The 18,568-nt window shown below is 38.0% G+C and overlaps 1 protein-coding gene and 1 long non-coding RNA gene across 10 annotated transcripts in view; both read left to right on the forward strand.

Annotated features, from left to right (window-relative positions):
• The window catches only part of LOC134750164 (uncharacterized), a 289,739-nt gene that overhangs the window by 203,941 nt on the left and 67,230 nt on the right, over positions 1–18,568 (forward strand). The gene's annotated exons all lie outside the window — the stretch shown is intronic.
• The window catches only part of LOC134750117 (optomotor-blind protein), a 128,944-nt gene that overhangs the window by 46,529 nt on the left and 63,847 nt on the right, over positions 1–18,568 (forward strand). The window lies entirely within an intron of this gene.

Raw genomic sequence — 18,568 nt, forward strand, 5'->3', positions numbered from 1 at the left:
CCACAAAACCTCGGAAAAAAAGATATTTAATGTTGTGTGCCGAGGAAAAATTTTCACGCACCATTCTGGCGCCAATCAAAGAGTAAAAATGTACCGGGATGACAGATGCGAACATAAATTCACGTGATCATACATTATTAAAGCGATTGCCGTATTCCACAAACGATTCTCACTTAGTTAAGCCTCTCTTGATGTAACGATAAGGATGAAGATGAATTAACCTTTCGTATGCTTAGGAGCAGATATTAGAAAACTAGTGCCTACGCCAATTCTTGGGATTAGTTGCCAAGCGGACCCCAGGCTCCCATGAGCCGTGGCAAAATGCCGGGACAACGCGAGGAAGATGATGCTTAGGAGCAGATCTGCTCCATATATATTCAACTTAAACGTGAAGTTGTCACGATTGCTTGACATGCGCATACGAAAGGTTAAGGTTATAGTAGTGTAGATTTTTATCTTTGCCTGTACTTCAATCATGTGGTCCATGTATTCCACAACCCATAAAGATTACGCCGACACCAAAACCCCCGCTTTTGTATTGTGTAACGCATTGTCATTACTGTTTCGATCTACAAAACCTCGAGATTCTAAATAATGGGGCTGATGTCAAAACTGCAAAAAACGTCCCAAAAAGTAGCAGTCGGAGCAAAAAGTTTATAATGTGGGTGATATTATAATTAAAAAGAGGTTCGTGGGTAGGACCCCTGTCGACGGCCAGCGGGGGAGCATTGTGCCTTTTACGGTTATTATGGCTATTTACTTTGGGCACCCATCAACTCGAATCTTTACTTCAATGCCGATAGATCGGCGCTTTCAACGGCGCCGTTACAAATTGGGAGTTTTAGACTACTACTTTTAATCTGTTTTTTTTTTGTTTGTGTTGAAGTTTATCGTATGTAGAGGGTTCCAATACAGTGAAAAATTATTTGAACGTCACGACAATACTTATTCTAATTTATAATATGTTTTTGATAAGACGCAGGCTTGCTCGAGACGGTTACGGACATTTCGGGAGTCTTCTCAAGCTGAACAAATGATATCACAGCCCAATGCGAGTCCCATTATCTCCTTGAACGTTGTCAAAGTGCAATTTGAAGTCCAACACAAAATTTCGAGCACGTACGCCAGTAATTAAAGTCCAAAAACTTAATTAGAAATCCGCGGCCCACCCGAGGACCCATGCCGATTGGCTATAACGAAAAAAGGCAAAGCCCAGCTTCGATTTCAAAAACGCTACTGAAGAAAGCGGCCCTTTAAACATAATACACTTGAGCGCATTTACACGACCGCGATCCAATCATAGATAAGGCGATTGTTTTTTTCTTCTTTCCGATGCGCGTTTGTTTCTTTTTTTATTTCTTTCGTGTCAGGTCTTTTGTCTTTGACGAGGGGTAATTGAAATAACGACGTCGCCGCGAGGTATGCGTAGAATTTTGACAACAGCTGACTTGGTACAGGGCGATGCGTTTTTGTTTAGCTTTCAGAGGGCTATTAATTTTTATGTCTTCCGATAGCGTTTACTATGATAATAGCAGATGTTTTCTGGCTATGCAAGTTTAATTACTGTATTTGATGCTATTTGTACAATTTATAGTCCCGATTATACGATAACAAAGACATATTAATCATAGTTTTACGTAATCGTTTATGCAAGTCGTATTTTGCCTACGTAACTTTTATATCAGCGTTTCCACTGAATCTGTAATGTAGCTATGAAATCATAATTATATTTTTTTTCGACAACGTCAAGGCCCCATTTTGTAAAATTACAACTACACGGGTTCACAGGTGTAAACTGGCAACATTAATGCGATTGACACTTGCTTGGCCAATGCTGAGAAGCCTTTTCACCGGTGTTGACAGTTTCGACTTGTAAACTTGTAACTGTAACTTTCAGACATTCGACCCAGACATGCTAAATTCTAAAGTGAGGTGAAAACTAATATCGTAATATTTATCAACACAATACATGATTAAAAAGCAAGACAAAGTTAAGTGTAAAAAGTAAAAACCAATGATAGACGTTTTTTTAAACGACTCGACTGTCGACTATTTATATCATAGAAGTACCGTGACAATTTGAGATAACGATAAAAACCTTAGCGGCGACGAATAGCTGTATCTAACGATTAAATTATTAGTTTTGATTACTTAATCAAGCCCTTTAAATAATTGATATGACTTGAACTCTATTAGTACGTCAAGTTGCGTAAACTTCGGATAGTTTTGTTTTTGTTTGCGTTTTGTAAGTAGGTTCCTAAGTACTTACATTGTGTGTTGTAGGAAATTTTCAACACAAATGGAATGGATGATGATGTACAAAATGTTTATTCCGGTGTCGACGAAGAAAGTACACAAAGTGAACCATATCATATCAAACTGTAACAATGTTGTTAGGTTAGGTTAGATATTCAATATATTCATGCAGCGGCTTTTATACCCTGCATCATTACTGATCTCATACATTGGAGAAAGTATGCCGCTCCAACTGGGGAACAAATCAACTTATTTTTATGAAATATTTTGATTTGTTTTTTTTAAGTAGTCACACTACTATACAAATAGTAATAAATACATAATGTATTTACATACTATATAAATTACAAACTGAAATAGATATCATTCCTATCATTCCTACCAAAGAAAAAGTGACCAAGTCCACCGGTGGCCGAGGCGGAAATTCCCCGCTTCGGTAACCGGTGGACTTTGTCACTTTTTCTCTGGTGTATGATATCTATTTTAGTTTATAAAGTATGCCGCTGTTTTGTCATCTTTTTTGTCATTCTCTATCAAAAGTGAAACAGTGCTAGTGCTACTTATTATACTAAATAAATCGTTTTTTTTTGCTGACCTTTTCATTAAAACTTACTTCCTTAGGTATCTATTTCTATGCACGAGGGTTCTGATTTCGCTTTAACTGATCTGCTTGTGTTTCTACCAAGGTGTATTTTAAGAAAATAAAATGATGTATTTAATTAGAAAACGAAGTTAATAATCCTCAAGTATAAATCAACCTTTTTAGTTTAATTTTACAACGCGCATAAAATCGTCATCTAATTAGGGTTCAATGCAGAAACTATAAAAGCTGACAATCCCAAATCAATCTGTGGTTTAGACTTTCATTACCGGGTCTATACCAACTTCACCCCTAGCAAAGTGCTGCGACGTGTTATTTCAAAAATTTATTCAGCAAATAAACTTCTAGACGGCAAATTTTTTAACAAGCAGAAACGTCTGCGAACGATGCTATTAAGCTTAGAACAAATTTAAAAATGGAAAAATTACTGACTTCGGTGAGACTTGAACTCACGGCCTCTAGGAGGCCATCCAAGGCAGTAATTTAGTATTAGTAAGAAAAAGATTGACCTTTTCCAAACTATAGGTATCTAGCCAGACCCCATCTGGTCTGTATAGACCCGGCTTAGTATTTACAGCGGCGGCGCAGGAGTTTATGGACGTGTTAATGGCGGATCGGCGTGTCTGTCGCCAAAGCGTCGGTGCGGACTCGCGTTTATTAGCGGCGGTGTGGGCTCGCCTTTATGCGGCTGTAAATTTTACGTGTGCCTTTGTTTACACTGCGGTTCTCGTTGAAACTACGTTGATTATATCTTAACTCGTGTATATTTTTGCCATGTTTGCTATATTGTTCTGGATTTCTTTTGTTTCTTCAAAGGAAATAGAAGTGCAGTCGACTTCATAAGTATGTATACATTTCTGCACCTTCATCAATTCCAATAAGATCAAAAAGTGTATACATATTTATGAACTCGACTGTACTTAACAAGAATATAAAAAATGCTGTCATGTAAAGATGCTTCATGCATTCCAGTTTAATGCAGATCCAATAATGACATTCGAAAAATCGCGGGGCACTTTTGGATGAGACTAGCCCAGCGGGGCTAAGATGGACGGCTATCTATCATTTGTCACCATACCTGTCACGCTCTAACAAGTACGTAAGTGCGAAAGTGACGCATGATATGACAAGTGACAAAAACGCGACCATGATACCGGTGCAGGACCGGGATAAGTGGCGTACACGAAGAGAGGCCTCTGCCCAGCAGTGGGCCACTGAAGGCTAAAATGATGATGATGATGAATAATACATATGTAGTCAATCTTGGCAAGCCACAAAGTGTGGAAGTCCCACCATTAACATCTAATTCCTAATGAAAACATGACGTTCACGGGCGTTCACGTGGCGTTTGTTACTACAAAGTTAGCGAAAATTAAGTTATCTTAGAAGCCTTAGACGAAGTTTAGTGGAATTGAAAACTTTACACATAACAAAAATCGTTCGCGAAAACAGTTCAAGGACTAATACTCATTTCGACTCAACTTGAACTCAAAAAAACTTTTCTAAACTTTTTCTGTTCGAGAAATATGGGTCCCAATTATAAAGACATCAAAATGTTTAGTATCAATTACGAATAAAGAGGTACGGACAAGCATGAAATCCCATTGAAGGAAGGCGAACCAGCACTAATCGGACGGTTTACCAAAACATCTTGAGTTGGGGGCCTTCTGAATGCGGTGGGCTTACGTTGCCTCCGAGTCTGAGACATTTCACAAAAAGGTCTACTTTGTCAGGGACGTAACACGTGCTGGCAGGGGTGCGGAACTCCTCGCTTCGGGCAAACTCGGCTCCGTTCGGCTCAGCATTGCTCCGAGCAATTATTAGGGTTGGTACAACTTGACGTCCCTTTGAGTGCACGACCACAGATAAAATAATGACTTGAATTTTGACAACCCTAAATAGTCGAAAGGGATAGTGCCATATATTAGAAATATTAGAAAGGGACAGCATGATTCGACCCTGAACCGCTGTCAAACTTCGGTTTTGTAGAAAGTTTCCTTTCTAGTACTATTATTTATTCTGTGGTGCCGGCAGCTATGTCAATAACCTGCAGAATGATGTATTATGTACCGTTGAACTTAAAGCTAAGTTTATTTATTTAAACATTATTGGACGATACATGAAAGTATAAATGGCGGACTTAATGCCAGGAGGCATTTTCTACCAGTCAACCATGGGTTAAACCAAAAGATTGAGTTGGTGCAAGGGTCATATCATAATACGGTTTGAGTAAAACATAGTTACCTAATGTAGTAGGAACACTTTGAAACGTTGTTCTATAAAAAGTAACTGTGCCACCTTTTGCCATATCGCTCCGCCGATGTATGATTTTTCAACAACTCCATGAAACTAGTAAGCGGTGTAAGCTTACATTTTAAACGTCAGACGGCGAAAGCTTTAATTGTGAAGGGCTAATCCGAGGCCTGATTCCGAACAATTCCTACAGAGCTATTGTTCATCAGAATACAGCTGCGGCAAAAACTTCTTGTGTTCGTGTGTTGAGCTTGAACTGTAGGTATAGACACTAGAGTTGAAGTCACGCACACAACAACAAAATCATGTAATAACTAGAGCGGATTTGAAGTAGCGATCTCAATATTAATATGGATATGACTATTACCTTTTTATTAACTTTTTATTTATTATCATCATAATTTTTCCCCAATATTTACAAAAGCTTCCAAATTTTTTTTTACTTTTTTGGTCCGATAAGTTACATTATTTTTGTGTGTAGAAAAATAATAAAAATATACCAGTCATATCCATATTAATTTTGAGATCGCTACTTAAAATCCGCTCTCTAGTAATAATAATAACAGCGAGATTTTGAAATTAGGTCTTGGTTTTTGTTCGTACCGATAGTAAGTTAAACCGCCAACTGCAAGATGGACCAAAAAATTTTTTCAAGCTTTATTTTATTTTTTTAGCTGAATATCGTGCGCGTAAGTCACATTCACTCATTCATTCATTTAATGTTTTGCGTTTAGTACTTACGCTGTGTGTGTAATCATTCACCTCAACTCCTGCTGATACCTTTTCCCAGTAAATGAATGATTTCGATTTTAACGTTTATCAGCGTGGATAAGACTAACTATAGGTATCGCATTAACATAGTTAAAGTATTTAATTAAGGCATAGGTACTTATTACTGCACTTTGCAAGTGAGTTTACATAGAAATATGACATTATTGATGACATTGCCACTGCAAATGCCATGCAGAGTTAGCTTGTTTTGACTCTATGATCAGCTTATAGTTACGTTATTAATTACATTATACACTAAACGGCGCAGCAACCCAAAATGAGTCTTGGCCTCCGACACGAGTAAACGCCAGTTGTCTCGATCCCGGACGTTATTAATTACGACGTAAAAAATGTTTTCGGAGTTGGAATATGACCAATGAAAATACAAAATACTATTGTAGCCACTTACACTTACTTACAGTTTTACTATGACGTAATGCTGATCGAAGTATTTCTCAATTCGCAATAAACGAACACTTACAAACTTCTGTCGAACTTTTCGTAAAATATCAGTTAGAAAACAATTATCTTTAACTCGTAATAGGCTGCTGCCAAACTTTTTTCAGGGGCTTCAAATTATTTTCTATTTACGCCGATATTCGGCAACTACGTACTTCGAAATGTTTTCACAAATTATTAATTTTGTTAAATTATCATGATTGCAGTAGGTGGGACAAAATAAAAATAGGTTGTACTTTTTTAAACCATCCTTCCAAAGCTCCTACGCTCAATACTTCAAGACGCCACAAATATAAGTACCAAAAATACCTGTGTTTCTGGACGTTACGTCTGCAAAAAAGTACTATAGGTAGGTGGACCTGGCCTTAGGTAGTTGGGGGAAGGGTGTGTGCAGTTTCAAAATGGTTTATTCCCAGACTATACTTACTTTACTTTTTGGATTGAACGAAGGTTACTAAACCAACTGTGTATCCTTTTCCTGGGGCTTATTTCACTAACTCGGCAACTGATACTTCACATTGACAGTTTCATGTACCTTTACCTTCCATAATTTAATGTTTTCACAAAGTCACCATAATTATTTCAAGTAATTTTGTATAAAACAAAGACAAGCTACACCGCTTGGTTATAGGTACAGCGTACACTGATATTAGAATGATATTTGTGTCATATCTATTTATCGTGCGTCTCGTCCGCGACAACACATGTACGGAAAAGTACAAGTGAAAAACACACGTAACTAAATGACACGATTCAAATACAATTCTGATGTCAGTTGTACGTTCGAATTGGCATGTATGTTGAAATTTGCCAAGACACAAATTTGCAAAAACGCGCCAACGGTCGGCTAGGTACAAGCGATACAAAGCAACTCAACCGGTGCGCACCCGAGCAAGAAAGGGCATATGCCTCGTAATTTATATACAGTTATTGATCAAAAGATGTCCTTTTGAAGCCATCGGAGCGGGCAGGGTCGGTGGGGTGATAAAATCTCGAAAGTGTCTCCGAAGGGGTAATTATCGACTGGTGCGGTTCACGGGAGAGAATAGGGTACTTATCGTTCATTGGGCATTGGATTCTGATTTGCTGAAGGGTGTGACGGAGGTTGTGAGATTTCGATATTAAGAAATGATGTCCAGTTTAGCTTAGTCAGTACTTAGAGTTCTATTAAGGTCGTGAGGTGAAAACCTGAAAGGACCTGAATGGCATCATGTGCTATCTACTATATTAATTACTATTCTTAGATTGGGTACCTGACCTTCCTGCCAATAAATTTCTTTGTGGGAGTCAGTTATCTCTGCAGCTTACTGTACCTGTGTGTTCATCTTCTTCTAATACCTGTGTTCACAAACTGTTCCTAATATTTAGGTATTCCATAAATGCTTACGCAGCGTCTTACGTAAGCGAACAGCTCGCGAACGCGGCGCGGCGCGACAGGCCAACGGCGCTCGCGTTCGCAACGAGATCGCCCACGTAGGACACTTCTATAGGTATCAAATTGATTGTTTTTGACTCAAGTATAAGTATGTCTCAAGATACTTTTGAGTTGACTCCCGAGCCGCATATCCTTTTTTCAATTAATTGTGTCAAACAATGTTACTTATTTGTTTTTGTACTTAATATTATTTTCACGCTAACTCTGCTCGGCTTTGCAATGACAAAGTGTGGCGATGTCATCATTGATGTCAAACTATGAGAATATGACGTTAATAATGAGACTCTCACTTTGTACTTTTGAAGTCGGTGCAAAGTTAACTTAGCCCGGGTATAACTGGGTAAACCTGGAGTTACCATGGTTACCAATAGGTACAATTTGACACTGGATAATTTAACGGGTTTACCCCGGGTTAGTGGGATGGTGCAAGTGGGCCTTAGACATCTAATAATTATTTCTATCACCTGCGCAATACGGCTGCTAACCAACTTTTTTAATAATCCTAATTGCAAAAAGCCAGAAGCTCGCAAAATCCCAATCCTTTAACACAAAAACTGATAACAAGCACCAGACAATACGGCTTTTATCGAGAAAGGTTCTAGCCCGAGTTGGGTAAACTTAATCCTTTTTACGTACTTGACTGCTTGCTTTATACTTTTACTGAGGCGCCTAAAACCGTAAAAAAAAGTAAAAAGGCCTAACGGGCCTTTTGCTTGACTTGTTACATTTTTCTTGTGTTGATAAAAAAAAGTTGCAATAAGAGCGTTTTCACATTATCCGATCCGATATCGGATACGACCACAAAGAAGTTAAAATAGCCTAGTTAAAATGTAAAAAGCGCCTTTTTTTATACTACGTCGCTGGCAAACAAGCATACGGCCCGCCTGATGTTAAGCAGTCTCCGTAGCCTATGTACGCCTGCAACTCCAGAGGAGTTACATGCGCGTTGCCGACCCTAACACTCCTCCTTTTGATATTTAATTAACTATTCGTTGTTTAAATGTTTAAATGTGCTTCAAAAGATAACCTTAAAAAAGGACTTGATGCCATAGGGCACTCGCTAGACGATGCTTCTCCAAGTATCATTCGACATCCGATATCGGATCGGACAATGTGAAAAGGTAGGCAAGTACCTACTTAAACCGATGCAAAAACTAAAGAATTTGCGTCTTAACAATAATTGGTTGCTTAACTGGTTCTTATGAGCCAACTACATTGTTTAAGTACAAAGTATCAACTGCCCCTAGCCCCTAGCCCTGGTATCACCTGACGTACAGTCAGTATCAAAAGTAACGAATCAGACAACGCGTCAAAAGTATCTAAAGTTGGACGCAAATCACGGAAGAATTTCGTACATCCGCCTGTTCCTATTTCTGAATTATTATGTGCTTAGCGTCCATAATTTTCCATTTTCTTGGCTCTCTCTCTACGCTATCGGCGATGATAGACGTTAACTGGAGGGCACGATTATGTAGAGGGCATACTTGGCAGTCCCCGCCAGTCGTCTATGTCATTGCTGCGTCCTCTACACTATCGGCGATGATCGTTGATAGTATCATCGGCAAGATCATCTTGCAAGCTTCCACATGATCACAGGGCGGACACGCTATACATCAAAAATCACTTGCGTTTCTATGTGTGAACGGCACGTCTGTACACGCGCCATGCGTCATTGTGTGAGTAAGTTGCTTAGCGGTCGGCAAACGGCCGTCAATCTGCTGTCGCGGGGCGAGGTAATTCGAATCGGGGCGGGGCGGTGCGTGGCCGTTCTGTATGATAATACTATTACTTATTCTGTGACATGATCGCCTGTACAACGCAACTACCCGCGATTCCTTTGATGCGTATGCCCTCTGCACTATCTTGCCCGCCAGTCATCGTCTTTCATCGCCGATAGTGTAGAGGAGCCAGCGACCCGTGAGTTGCCGGTTTTTTTGGCACGCATCAAAGAGAATCGCCGGGTGGTTGCGTTGTCCACAAGCGATCATGTGGATGCTTGCATGATGATCTCTATTCGGAACATAATTCCAGGGTAGCAGATACTTTTGAGCGTTATTTCATCCGCTACTATTCATGTTGACTGTACCATCGCCCACACTATTTACTGACAGTTCGTAAGCCTTATTACAAAAGGCATAAGGTTCACCGATGGACAGTTATTTTTACAAATACCTCTTGACTTCTTGTTAAATTATTTCTCGTTCACATTACAAATTCAGACATTCTTACCCTATACCTACATTACCTACTAAAAGACTAACTATAGGTGTATTAAGCTCAATAAATCACTAAAATTCAGGGCACGCTTACAAGTCACTCACTAAGTAGGACCAAACACCAAATCATAAAAATATCTGATAAAAACCGCCGTCAAAAACCAATTCACATGACCTACATAGCTTCTAACACTTACCTAGCGTAGAACGGAACACATAAAAAGGAATAACACGTGAAACCATTACTTTGGCACCCCTTCTTAATAATAGGTGATCCCCCCCCCCCCCCCCCGCCCTTCTATATACAAATAACCAGTTGAATCTTGAGCTTGTGTTATGGAAATCAGGGGTCGACATAAGTTGGTTTGTAGATGCGTGTCTTCAAGCCATCCCGGTGCGTTCCTCGTTCCTCCTAGCGCCACTTGTATCGGACCATTTTTATTGTCACACGCCGGCAGTTTCAGCTGATGAGCTCGGTGGGTAGTAAGTTGCCAGTGACGGGTTTATAGGCTCTTAGGGCAAGATAAAAGGTTTCAAGTGGCTCAAGTGGAAAAGTTTTTATGCGTGAAAATAGGTAATCCCTAAAAGCGCGTTTTTTTTTTGTTTAAAATTTTTAAATGTTGCTTTACAAAATATCTCATCAATAACTTAATTAATGATTTTCGTCATAAAAAAATGAATTGCAATCAATTATCATATTTCTGCCAAATAAGATAATCATCGCGTCGTAAACTGATAGCCATTATATTAACTTAGTTCATATCAGCCATCAAAATAGTTTCCGAGAAGGCTAAATACCGAAGTATTTAATAGACACATCAAACCTAGAACTTTCTGACGTAGACCATAAAGTGGGATCATTATTGGGCGCGTTCCGTTTCATTCCGAATTGGAATTTTCTTGTTCCATTTTTGAATGGTACTGAACAGGAGCGTAGACATGAAAAAACAGACATGCATTGTCGTTTTGCCAAGATTATTTGTGAAAAACGGCGTTAAAATTAAAATCAACTTGTGTCATGTATAAACTCGTATATGAATTTGGCTTTCTTTTCTAATTTATAATATCTGAATAATTATTCATCTATAAAATAATAAATAAAATAAAAAAATAAATTAAAAAAAATAAAGCAAATGTTATAAACTATTTTGATATGTGTATGTTACGTGATGTTACGGCCACTGCAGGGCTTGGTCACTTTCTCTTTAGCACAATTATTTCAGTTTATACCTATACTAGCTTCTGCCCGCGACTTTGTCTGCGTGAAATGATAATGGATAATAAGTATCCTATGTCCTTTCTCGGGGCCCAAACTATATCTATACCAAATTTTGTCCAAATCGGTTCAGCGGTTTAAGCGTGAAGAGGTAACAGACAGACAGACACACTGTCGCATTTAAAATATTAGTATGGATAGTGATCCATACTATAGGCATACCGTAACGTAATATCACCCAAAAGTCCAAAATCAATTTAAATATCTTTGTTCAGGTGTCTTTTATTTGAATTTTGTAGTTCTAGGGCAAAATATGTCTATAAATGGAAGAAAAAACTCAGACAAAACTAAAAAGAACATTGGTACAATTACCTACCTTTTGAATTTGTTGACCATAGTTGGTCTATAGGTGGCTCTCGTGGCTGGTTTTACGATAGTCAATTGTTCACATTGTAAGTCCATAACATTCACGTCGTTGGCTTTCTCCGGAACTGGTGCGAGCACGCCGCTCGTTTGCATACATTTAGAGGTTATACTTGGAGTGTTGTTTTTCCAATTTTCTGGCCAAAATGGCGGCAGTTAGGGCCGGTGCGACACGCGTGCCACGCACGCAAGGGTGCCGGATTTCGAATTTGGAATTATCCAAGATGGCTGTGTTAGCTGCCAGTGCGTGGTCATTTCGTAGGTTTTTACCGGTTTTTTTAGTTTGAAATCACTTCGATTTTATTTTGCTGATTAAAGAACTCTAAAAAAAGTTTAAAATCAGCCGCCGTACGGACACTGTTATCCACATTTTATTGACACGATTGATAGAGTACACATTCTTTTATCAATTATCACGCTGTCACGTCGATAACGATGTTCATCATTTTCGAGCAGTGCTAGCTGAATTAAGCTCCATTTTTGCTTCATGATCCTTACAATATTTTACCTACGCACAGTTATATTCCAGTATGTTTTTTTAGAAACCCTAATTCGTCTCTGTCTCGGCCTTGGTAATATACTGCCACTTCGACACTCTTACAAACTTGAGGTGTCGACCGTCGCCCGACACGCCACTACCCCACACTAACTAACTACTTTCCTAAATGTTCTAAACTATACCTACCTATTTGTATATTTGAAGGGCTATAGGGGTAGGTTTGCGCGATGTACGAGGCAAGTAAAACTTACCTTATTTAAAGCGTACTGTACTTCCCTGTATACGTGCAGCCTTTGGAGGTTCTATAGGCAGAGGGCCTACAGAGCCCTCCGGACGGTCTACCGCGAAAATCGAAATTCACAAATTGTAGGATTTTTCTCTTTTACTCCAACGAAGGCGTAATTAGAGTGACAGAGAAAGATGCCCGCAATTTGCGAACTTCGATTTTCGCGGTCATAGCCCTGATCCAATACAACAACGCGTTCCGGGTGTGTGCATGCTTCCAGCAGTGTATATATATTGTAACGTCTTGTAAATAGGTATAGAATAGTTAATTAGGTTTAGGTACTTACTAACATTAGGAACGTAAGTCTACTAATAAATCTGTATGAGTCCATAGTTACTCGAAATAAATATTTTTTATTTAATTTCATATTGCTTTAATAGTTTTAGTTCATTAACGCGTGGTGTTACTTAGTCATCGTTACAAATAATATCAGTCGGTATTGAAACTCTTGAAGCTACATCAATAGGACTTAGCTTAAAAACCGAGGCAAACATGAGTCCAGTCACCAAGGCGACGAACGAATTTTCATGTTCTATTCTTGTATTTCATAACGCGCTATCGAAGTTTTTCAATAATTAAGTACAGTCAGCAGCAGAAGTTGCTAAGCGGGCGAGGTGTTCAAAATTACCTTGAGACGCTCTTATGCTCTTAACAATCCACCAATCAATCAATCTCTTAATCTCTTAATCCGGACAATTAATTAATGCGGCAAGGAAGAAGAAGATTCTCTTAACAATATAGTCGCTTCAAGATCATTTTGAACACCTCGCCCGCTTAGCAATTTCTGCTGCTAAGTGTACTAGAAATAAACACAAGCTTCAACCGAAATTACCCAAAAAAATGGTCTCTAACCTGCCTAAAAAGAAATCTGTGTCTAGTCTACTCATTGGCTGTACAATTTTGTAGCTTTCAATTTGAACATGAGGAAACATGAAGTGTCGAATTTAAAAAATAGCCCTCGGACATGTTTAAATAACCCTACGATAAAAGTACATACACATAGCCACTCAAGTTCTATTGATTAACGGGAAATCAGACCGGATCAAACAGTGCCAAGTGCAAAACTCAAATATTTGCGCGCAAACAGCCCGGCGAAATAGCATGAGTATCGTTTGACACTTTGTCGGGGACCAAGCAAATACGGTAAATGGATTAGCAGTGTTGCCATTGTTTTTGGTTTAGATTGTGTGTTGCTAGTGCAAAAAAGGTTATCTCTATGAACACAGGTACGTAAACTTGTCGGATCATAGGCGACTTACGTTTTGAACCTTTATTTCTATATTTTAATTTATTATTTAAGTCCAACTTAAAAACTTTACTACCTCGTAAGACCCACCATATAAAGTTTTAAATTTTTAAATTGAACCTTGTTCTATAAGTAAATTGGAACGAATTTCGTTTGTTTTACAACGCAGTGAAACAAAAGAAATGCTACTTTATTTGTTTCATGAAAGGTTCAAATTAGATTGCAATGAATATGTACATTTAGACTCACGAGGTTATAGTCCGACAAGAAATTATAGAAATTTATTGAGGGCGTCACTTCCTACGCAACTGTCACATTTTTGACGTAAAATGCTGCATGGCAACAATTTAGTATGGGATTTTTTTAGTTTCATTTTATTTAATTTTTTCTACTATTTTAAGTCGCAATATACATCTACAAAATATTAGGTGACCAGGCTGGACACATGGAGGACATTATTAAAGAGCTGTAGTCCTAAATTCCTCCTTAATCTTAAATTTGATGTTACAAAAAACCATCTGCCAATGCCAACATTATCTTACTGCCAATAATTCGAATAACTTGCTACCATTCCTTTTTTCCTCGCACCATAATTTACAAGCCACATAATCGCTATTTTGTGCTAATAAACGGAATGCGATTAATATTTTAAAAAGTTTTAAAATGGCTGACAAAGCTTGACCAAAACAATAGTAGATTGTTAACCAAGAGTTGAAAGGCACCCATTTCCGTCGAGGTTGTTGGGCGCTCGAACGCAGTGAGAGCGCCAATAGTCCGAGATGGAAATAGTGCCTTTCACTCGAGTTAAACACTCTACTTTTCATATCGAATGCGAGGAAACAAAACAAGACAAGGCAATTTTGCAAAATCAGTAACTAAAGTACCTAATAGACCTGCGGCCATTATTTTTTTCCTAAGGACTTACTTGCAATCGGAGACTTTTCACGTGTGAAGATAAATAACCCCTAGCGAAAAATATTTAGATTGCAATATTTACGGAAACACACATATCTTAACAAACTGCAGTAATTTTAAAATGATTTGGTTAATTTAGTATCAAAATCAGCGGGATTGCCTCTTACTTTTTAATTTTTTACTTTTTCGTTGTAAAACTCCCAATAGTTAATGGCATCCCAGTCATTTAGCCAACATAATAAAAGTATATAAAGAAATTTCAATATTAAATAACAATTTAATGAATAAAATAAGCAAATTTTATCTTATATTTAATTTTATTTTCACGAATATAGTGATAAAAGACTTTAAAAACCCATTTAATATCGTACAAACGTTTAACTGTGGCTGTATAAGATACTGCCTTTGCTCATTTACGCAAGTGTATGGTTTAAAAAAATATTTTTGGTGTATTCCTTTTGGTTCCCGCCTTATGATATCGAGTAAATACAATTCAACAAAAGAAATCAAGAATAATTTATTTCAACAATTTACTTACATCATTTTTGATAAAAAACGATTCAATGCGGGATTAGTAAAATTAGAACAATTTCCAATTGTTCCAGGCGGGGAAATAAAGACACTATTTTTCAATTTTGTTTCTCGTGATGCTCGTGGGACGGGGACGAAGAGGAGTACAACACTTTTCTGCACTAGAGCAGAAACGTATCACTTTCTGCGCACTTTTTAGAACAACAACGACCCACTTTCAGAGCATGAGACATGAAAAAGAATTCACTTACTTTAGATAATTTACGTATTTTTTTTTTGACAGAGGTCACTCCTAATTGAAAATTGCATACGACCGTCTTGTCTGTCTTTGTCTTACATTCTATCTTATAACATATTGATCTGTGCTTAATCAAGTCCAGTGGGTGGTGTGTGCGATTTATAAAATAAATAACAGTTACTCATACAGCTGTGTCCGTTTAGTACAATGGGTGCAATCGATCCCACTCGGCGTTTGCAAATATTTGTCCGTCCGTCCCGTGGGAACGCACAAGTGGTGGATACTTTTACAGCGAGAATTAACCGTCAATTAGGTTACAATGTTTTCCAATACGCCATGATGACTTCAATCGTGAAAAAAATAAGAATACCTCATTTAGAAGCTACTGATGATGTTGAGACGTATCGTCAGTAAATCTTAAAATAAAGTTCGTAATAGAGTCAAGACATCATGAAATCTTAGGTACGCCAAGTATGGCGCACCTATGGGATATGTATGCGTTGACACTGCCCAGTCGGTGCTTTAGCGTGGACAAAGTGTAATTGCTCAACGGTTGCTCTTTGAGTAACTAATATATTCTGACCGGAGCAAACTGTGCTATAAAATTAGAAATTAGCAAATCCTTAAAAGAACAACAGTCACGTATATATATATATAATAGACAAACAAGCAGTGGTTAAGCTGCAGTGGGTGAGACAGATAACTAGTAAAAACAACTGAGGGTGAGATATGACCCTTGGTTGAGAAAATATGTTGGTCGACTGTGTATAAGTACCAACCTGCTTTTAGCGTGGAACAGCGAAGTGGGGGCTCAATATACAAACTGAAATTAATCAAACGAAAGGCCCCATCGACATGTCACCGGCCTACATGCCCCAAAATTGTCGGTTACATCACCCCTGACGTATGGGTCTCAGCCATACAACCTCATTTGCATGGATAACCCATAAAGCTGTCAGGTTTGACGTACTAGTCCGATATGACAGCGTTTGCGGGTTTTGGGTAAAAAAAAAAGTCAAAAGCAATTATTTGTCCAACATAGGTATATGTACATAAGTACAGGTCCCATATATATACTATCATTGTATCACTATGTTGTGCCATAAGGCGTACAATAAAACGGCCTTTAACTGCTTTAGGCGTTAAACTGCCTTTGGTAAGTCATTTTATTTATGAATAAACTTTGCTTTACCGTTTTACAGTTTTCTAGAAAATCTTGGCGATTTGTGTTGCATTGTCGGGAATTGTAGAATTACACCTACCTAAAAATGCCTTACAGGACAAGTCTCACAATAGTAACAGGCGAATTTCATTTCATTTCTACAAAACCCTTGGTACTTCACTAATAAAGAAAGAAATGGTTATTACTTACCTATAAAAATTCTACTCACTTGCGCCTCTGCGCTATTATCATTTTAAAAGGATAGCTAATAGGTACAGTTGTCGTAACTGACCCTCACGTCACTGACATTAAATAAATAAAGAAGGCCGCATATAGAACATTATACGATCCATCTACACCCTATTCGTGCAGACTCCCGTGCTAGCCTTTCATATTCTCCTGTAGGCTATCAGCAGCTGATCCTAAAAACCGTTGCGAATAAGGCAGTGTTGGTTATGATAGGTATTCTAGCACTAGAAACTGTAATGGGACATTAATGTAAGCTAATAAGCTTATCGTGATTCGAGAAATTACTAGTAAATATTGTAACGCAGTGGGGACGCTACAATTTGAGTTTTTGTCCTTTACAGTTAGTTCAGTTCAAACTTTTAAGCGGTAGACTTCCCTAGTAGCAAATAAGTGACGTCAGCGACGTCATAATGACGTAACGGACATCAGAATGACGTATAAATGCTACCTGGGTTGTACATAAAACTGCTACATACGGGTCGCTAATATTAGAAGCGTTAATTTCAAATAAAAAACTATTGATATTGCATTTATAGTAATGTTTTACTTAAGAAGAGGTGTGATGTGATGAACCCGATCGGTGGTATTTTAGGGTCCTAGTTTGTGAAATTGAAATAGCTACACAATTATATACATTTCACTCAATGTATGCATGATTTTTGTGTTTTGCTTACACACGAAATCAACAAAAACAATTGCTACTCGCTAAAAAATCTCAAGAATTCCAATTTCACATTCACCATCGCACCGTTATCGTTCTCACTTCGAAATAATATTTCCTTCAAATAAAAGAAATTCTTCATACGGTATTATTTTTATGACTTGTGAGGCGTCGGTATTTTCGTATCGCAACACCTGTCCCCTCACTCGTGAAAACGCCAATTTTGCCATTTTCCGCATACTTGTATTTGATATTCTGTTTGAGTGAATACGGAGACAACTACTGTTGTGTTTGCCCTATGAAATGGCATTGCAAACATGCTTATGCTTTCCTGTTATGTTTTTGCGATAAAATGTACGCGTGAAATGTTTTCTGGTTCTATTTTGTTACAGGATAGGTTAACAATGGAGACATATTTTTTTTGAAGTCGGGTGCGATTTTATAAAGTAGCTACAGTCGCCATCAGATATATCGGAGCGGTCGAGGTAGTCTATATATCTCAACACACACTCTAACGCCTTGACAATAGAGGCGTGTTCATATATTTGTGAACACCTTGGCCGCTCTGATGTGCTCTGATAGAGTTTATGGGAATAATTACAAAATATTGTTTATCATATTTTCAAAATATAATAGTCGTATCATTTTAACAGTTAAATAAATAGGGTAATTGCGCAAATTTTCGTCCAGCTTTAGTTTTCGTCTACTTGACGGATTTGAATAAATCTACCTTTTTTTTCTGTTTTATCTTCTTGTATTGTGTATGACTATGTGAGTGGCAATAAATCATTATTCTACCTAAATTGGGCTTATTGCAATCCCTGGTGTCTTTCACAATAGATCTGATCTACATAAAAATAATATTTCGGAAGTAGCGAATTAAAAGTAAAAAATACATCGACGCAAGCTCCTGATGACGCTCCTCGGTACGGAGTGAAACATGTATTGTGTATGACTATGTGAGTGGCAATAAATCATTATTCTACCTAAATTGGGCTTATTGCAATCCCTGGTGTCTTTCACAATAGATCTGATCTACATAAAAATAATATTTCGGAAGTAGCGAATTAAAAGTAAAAAATACATCGACGCAAGCTCCTGATGACGCTCCTCGGTACGGAGTGAAACATGTCGAGCGTTTTCGACTTTAA

The sequence above is a fragment of the Cydia strobilella genome, chromosome 19 (assembly GCF_947568885.1).
Source record: "Cydia strobilella chromosome 19, ilCydStro3.1, whole genome shotgun sequence".
NCBI lineage: Eukaryota > Metazoa > Arthropoda > Insecta > Lepidoptera > Tortricidae > Cydia > Cydia strobilella.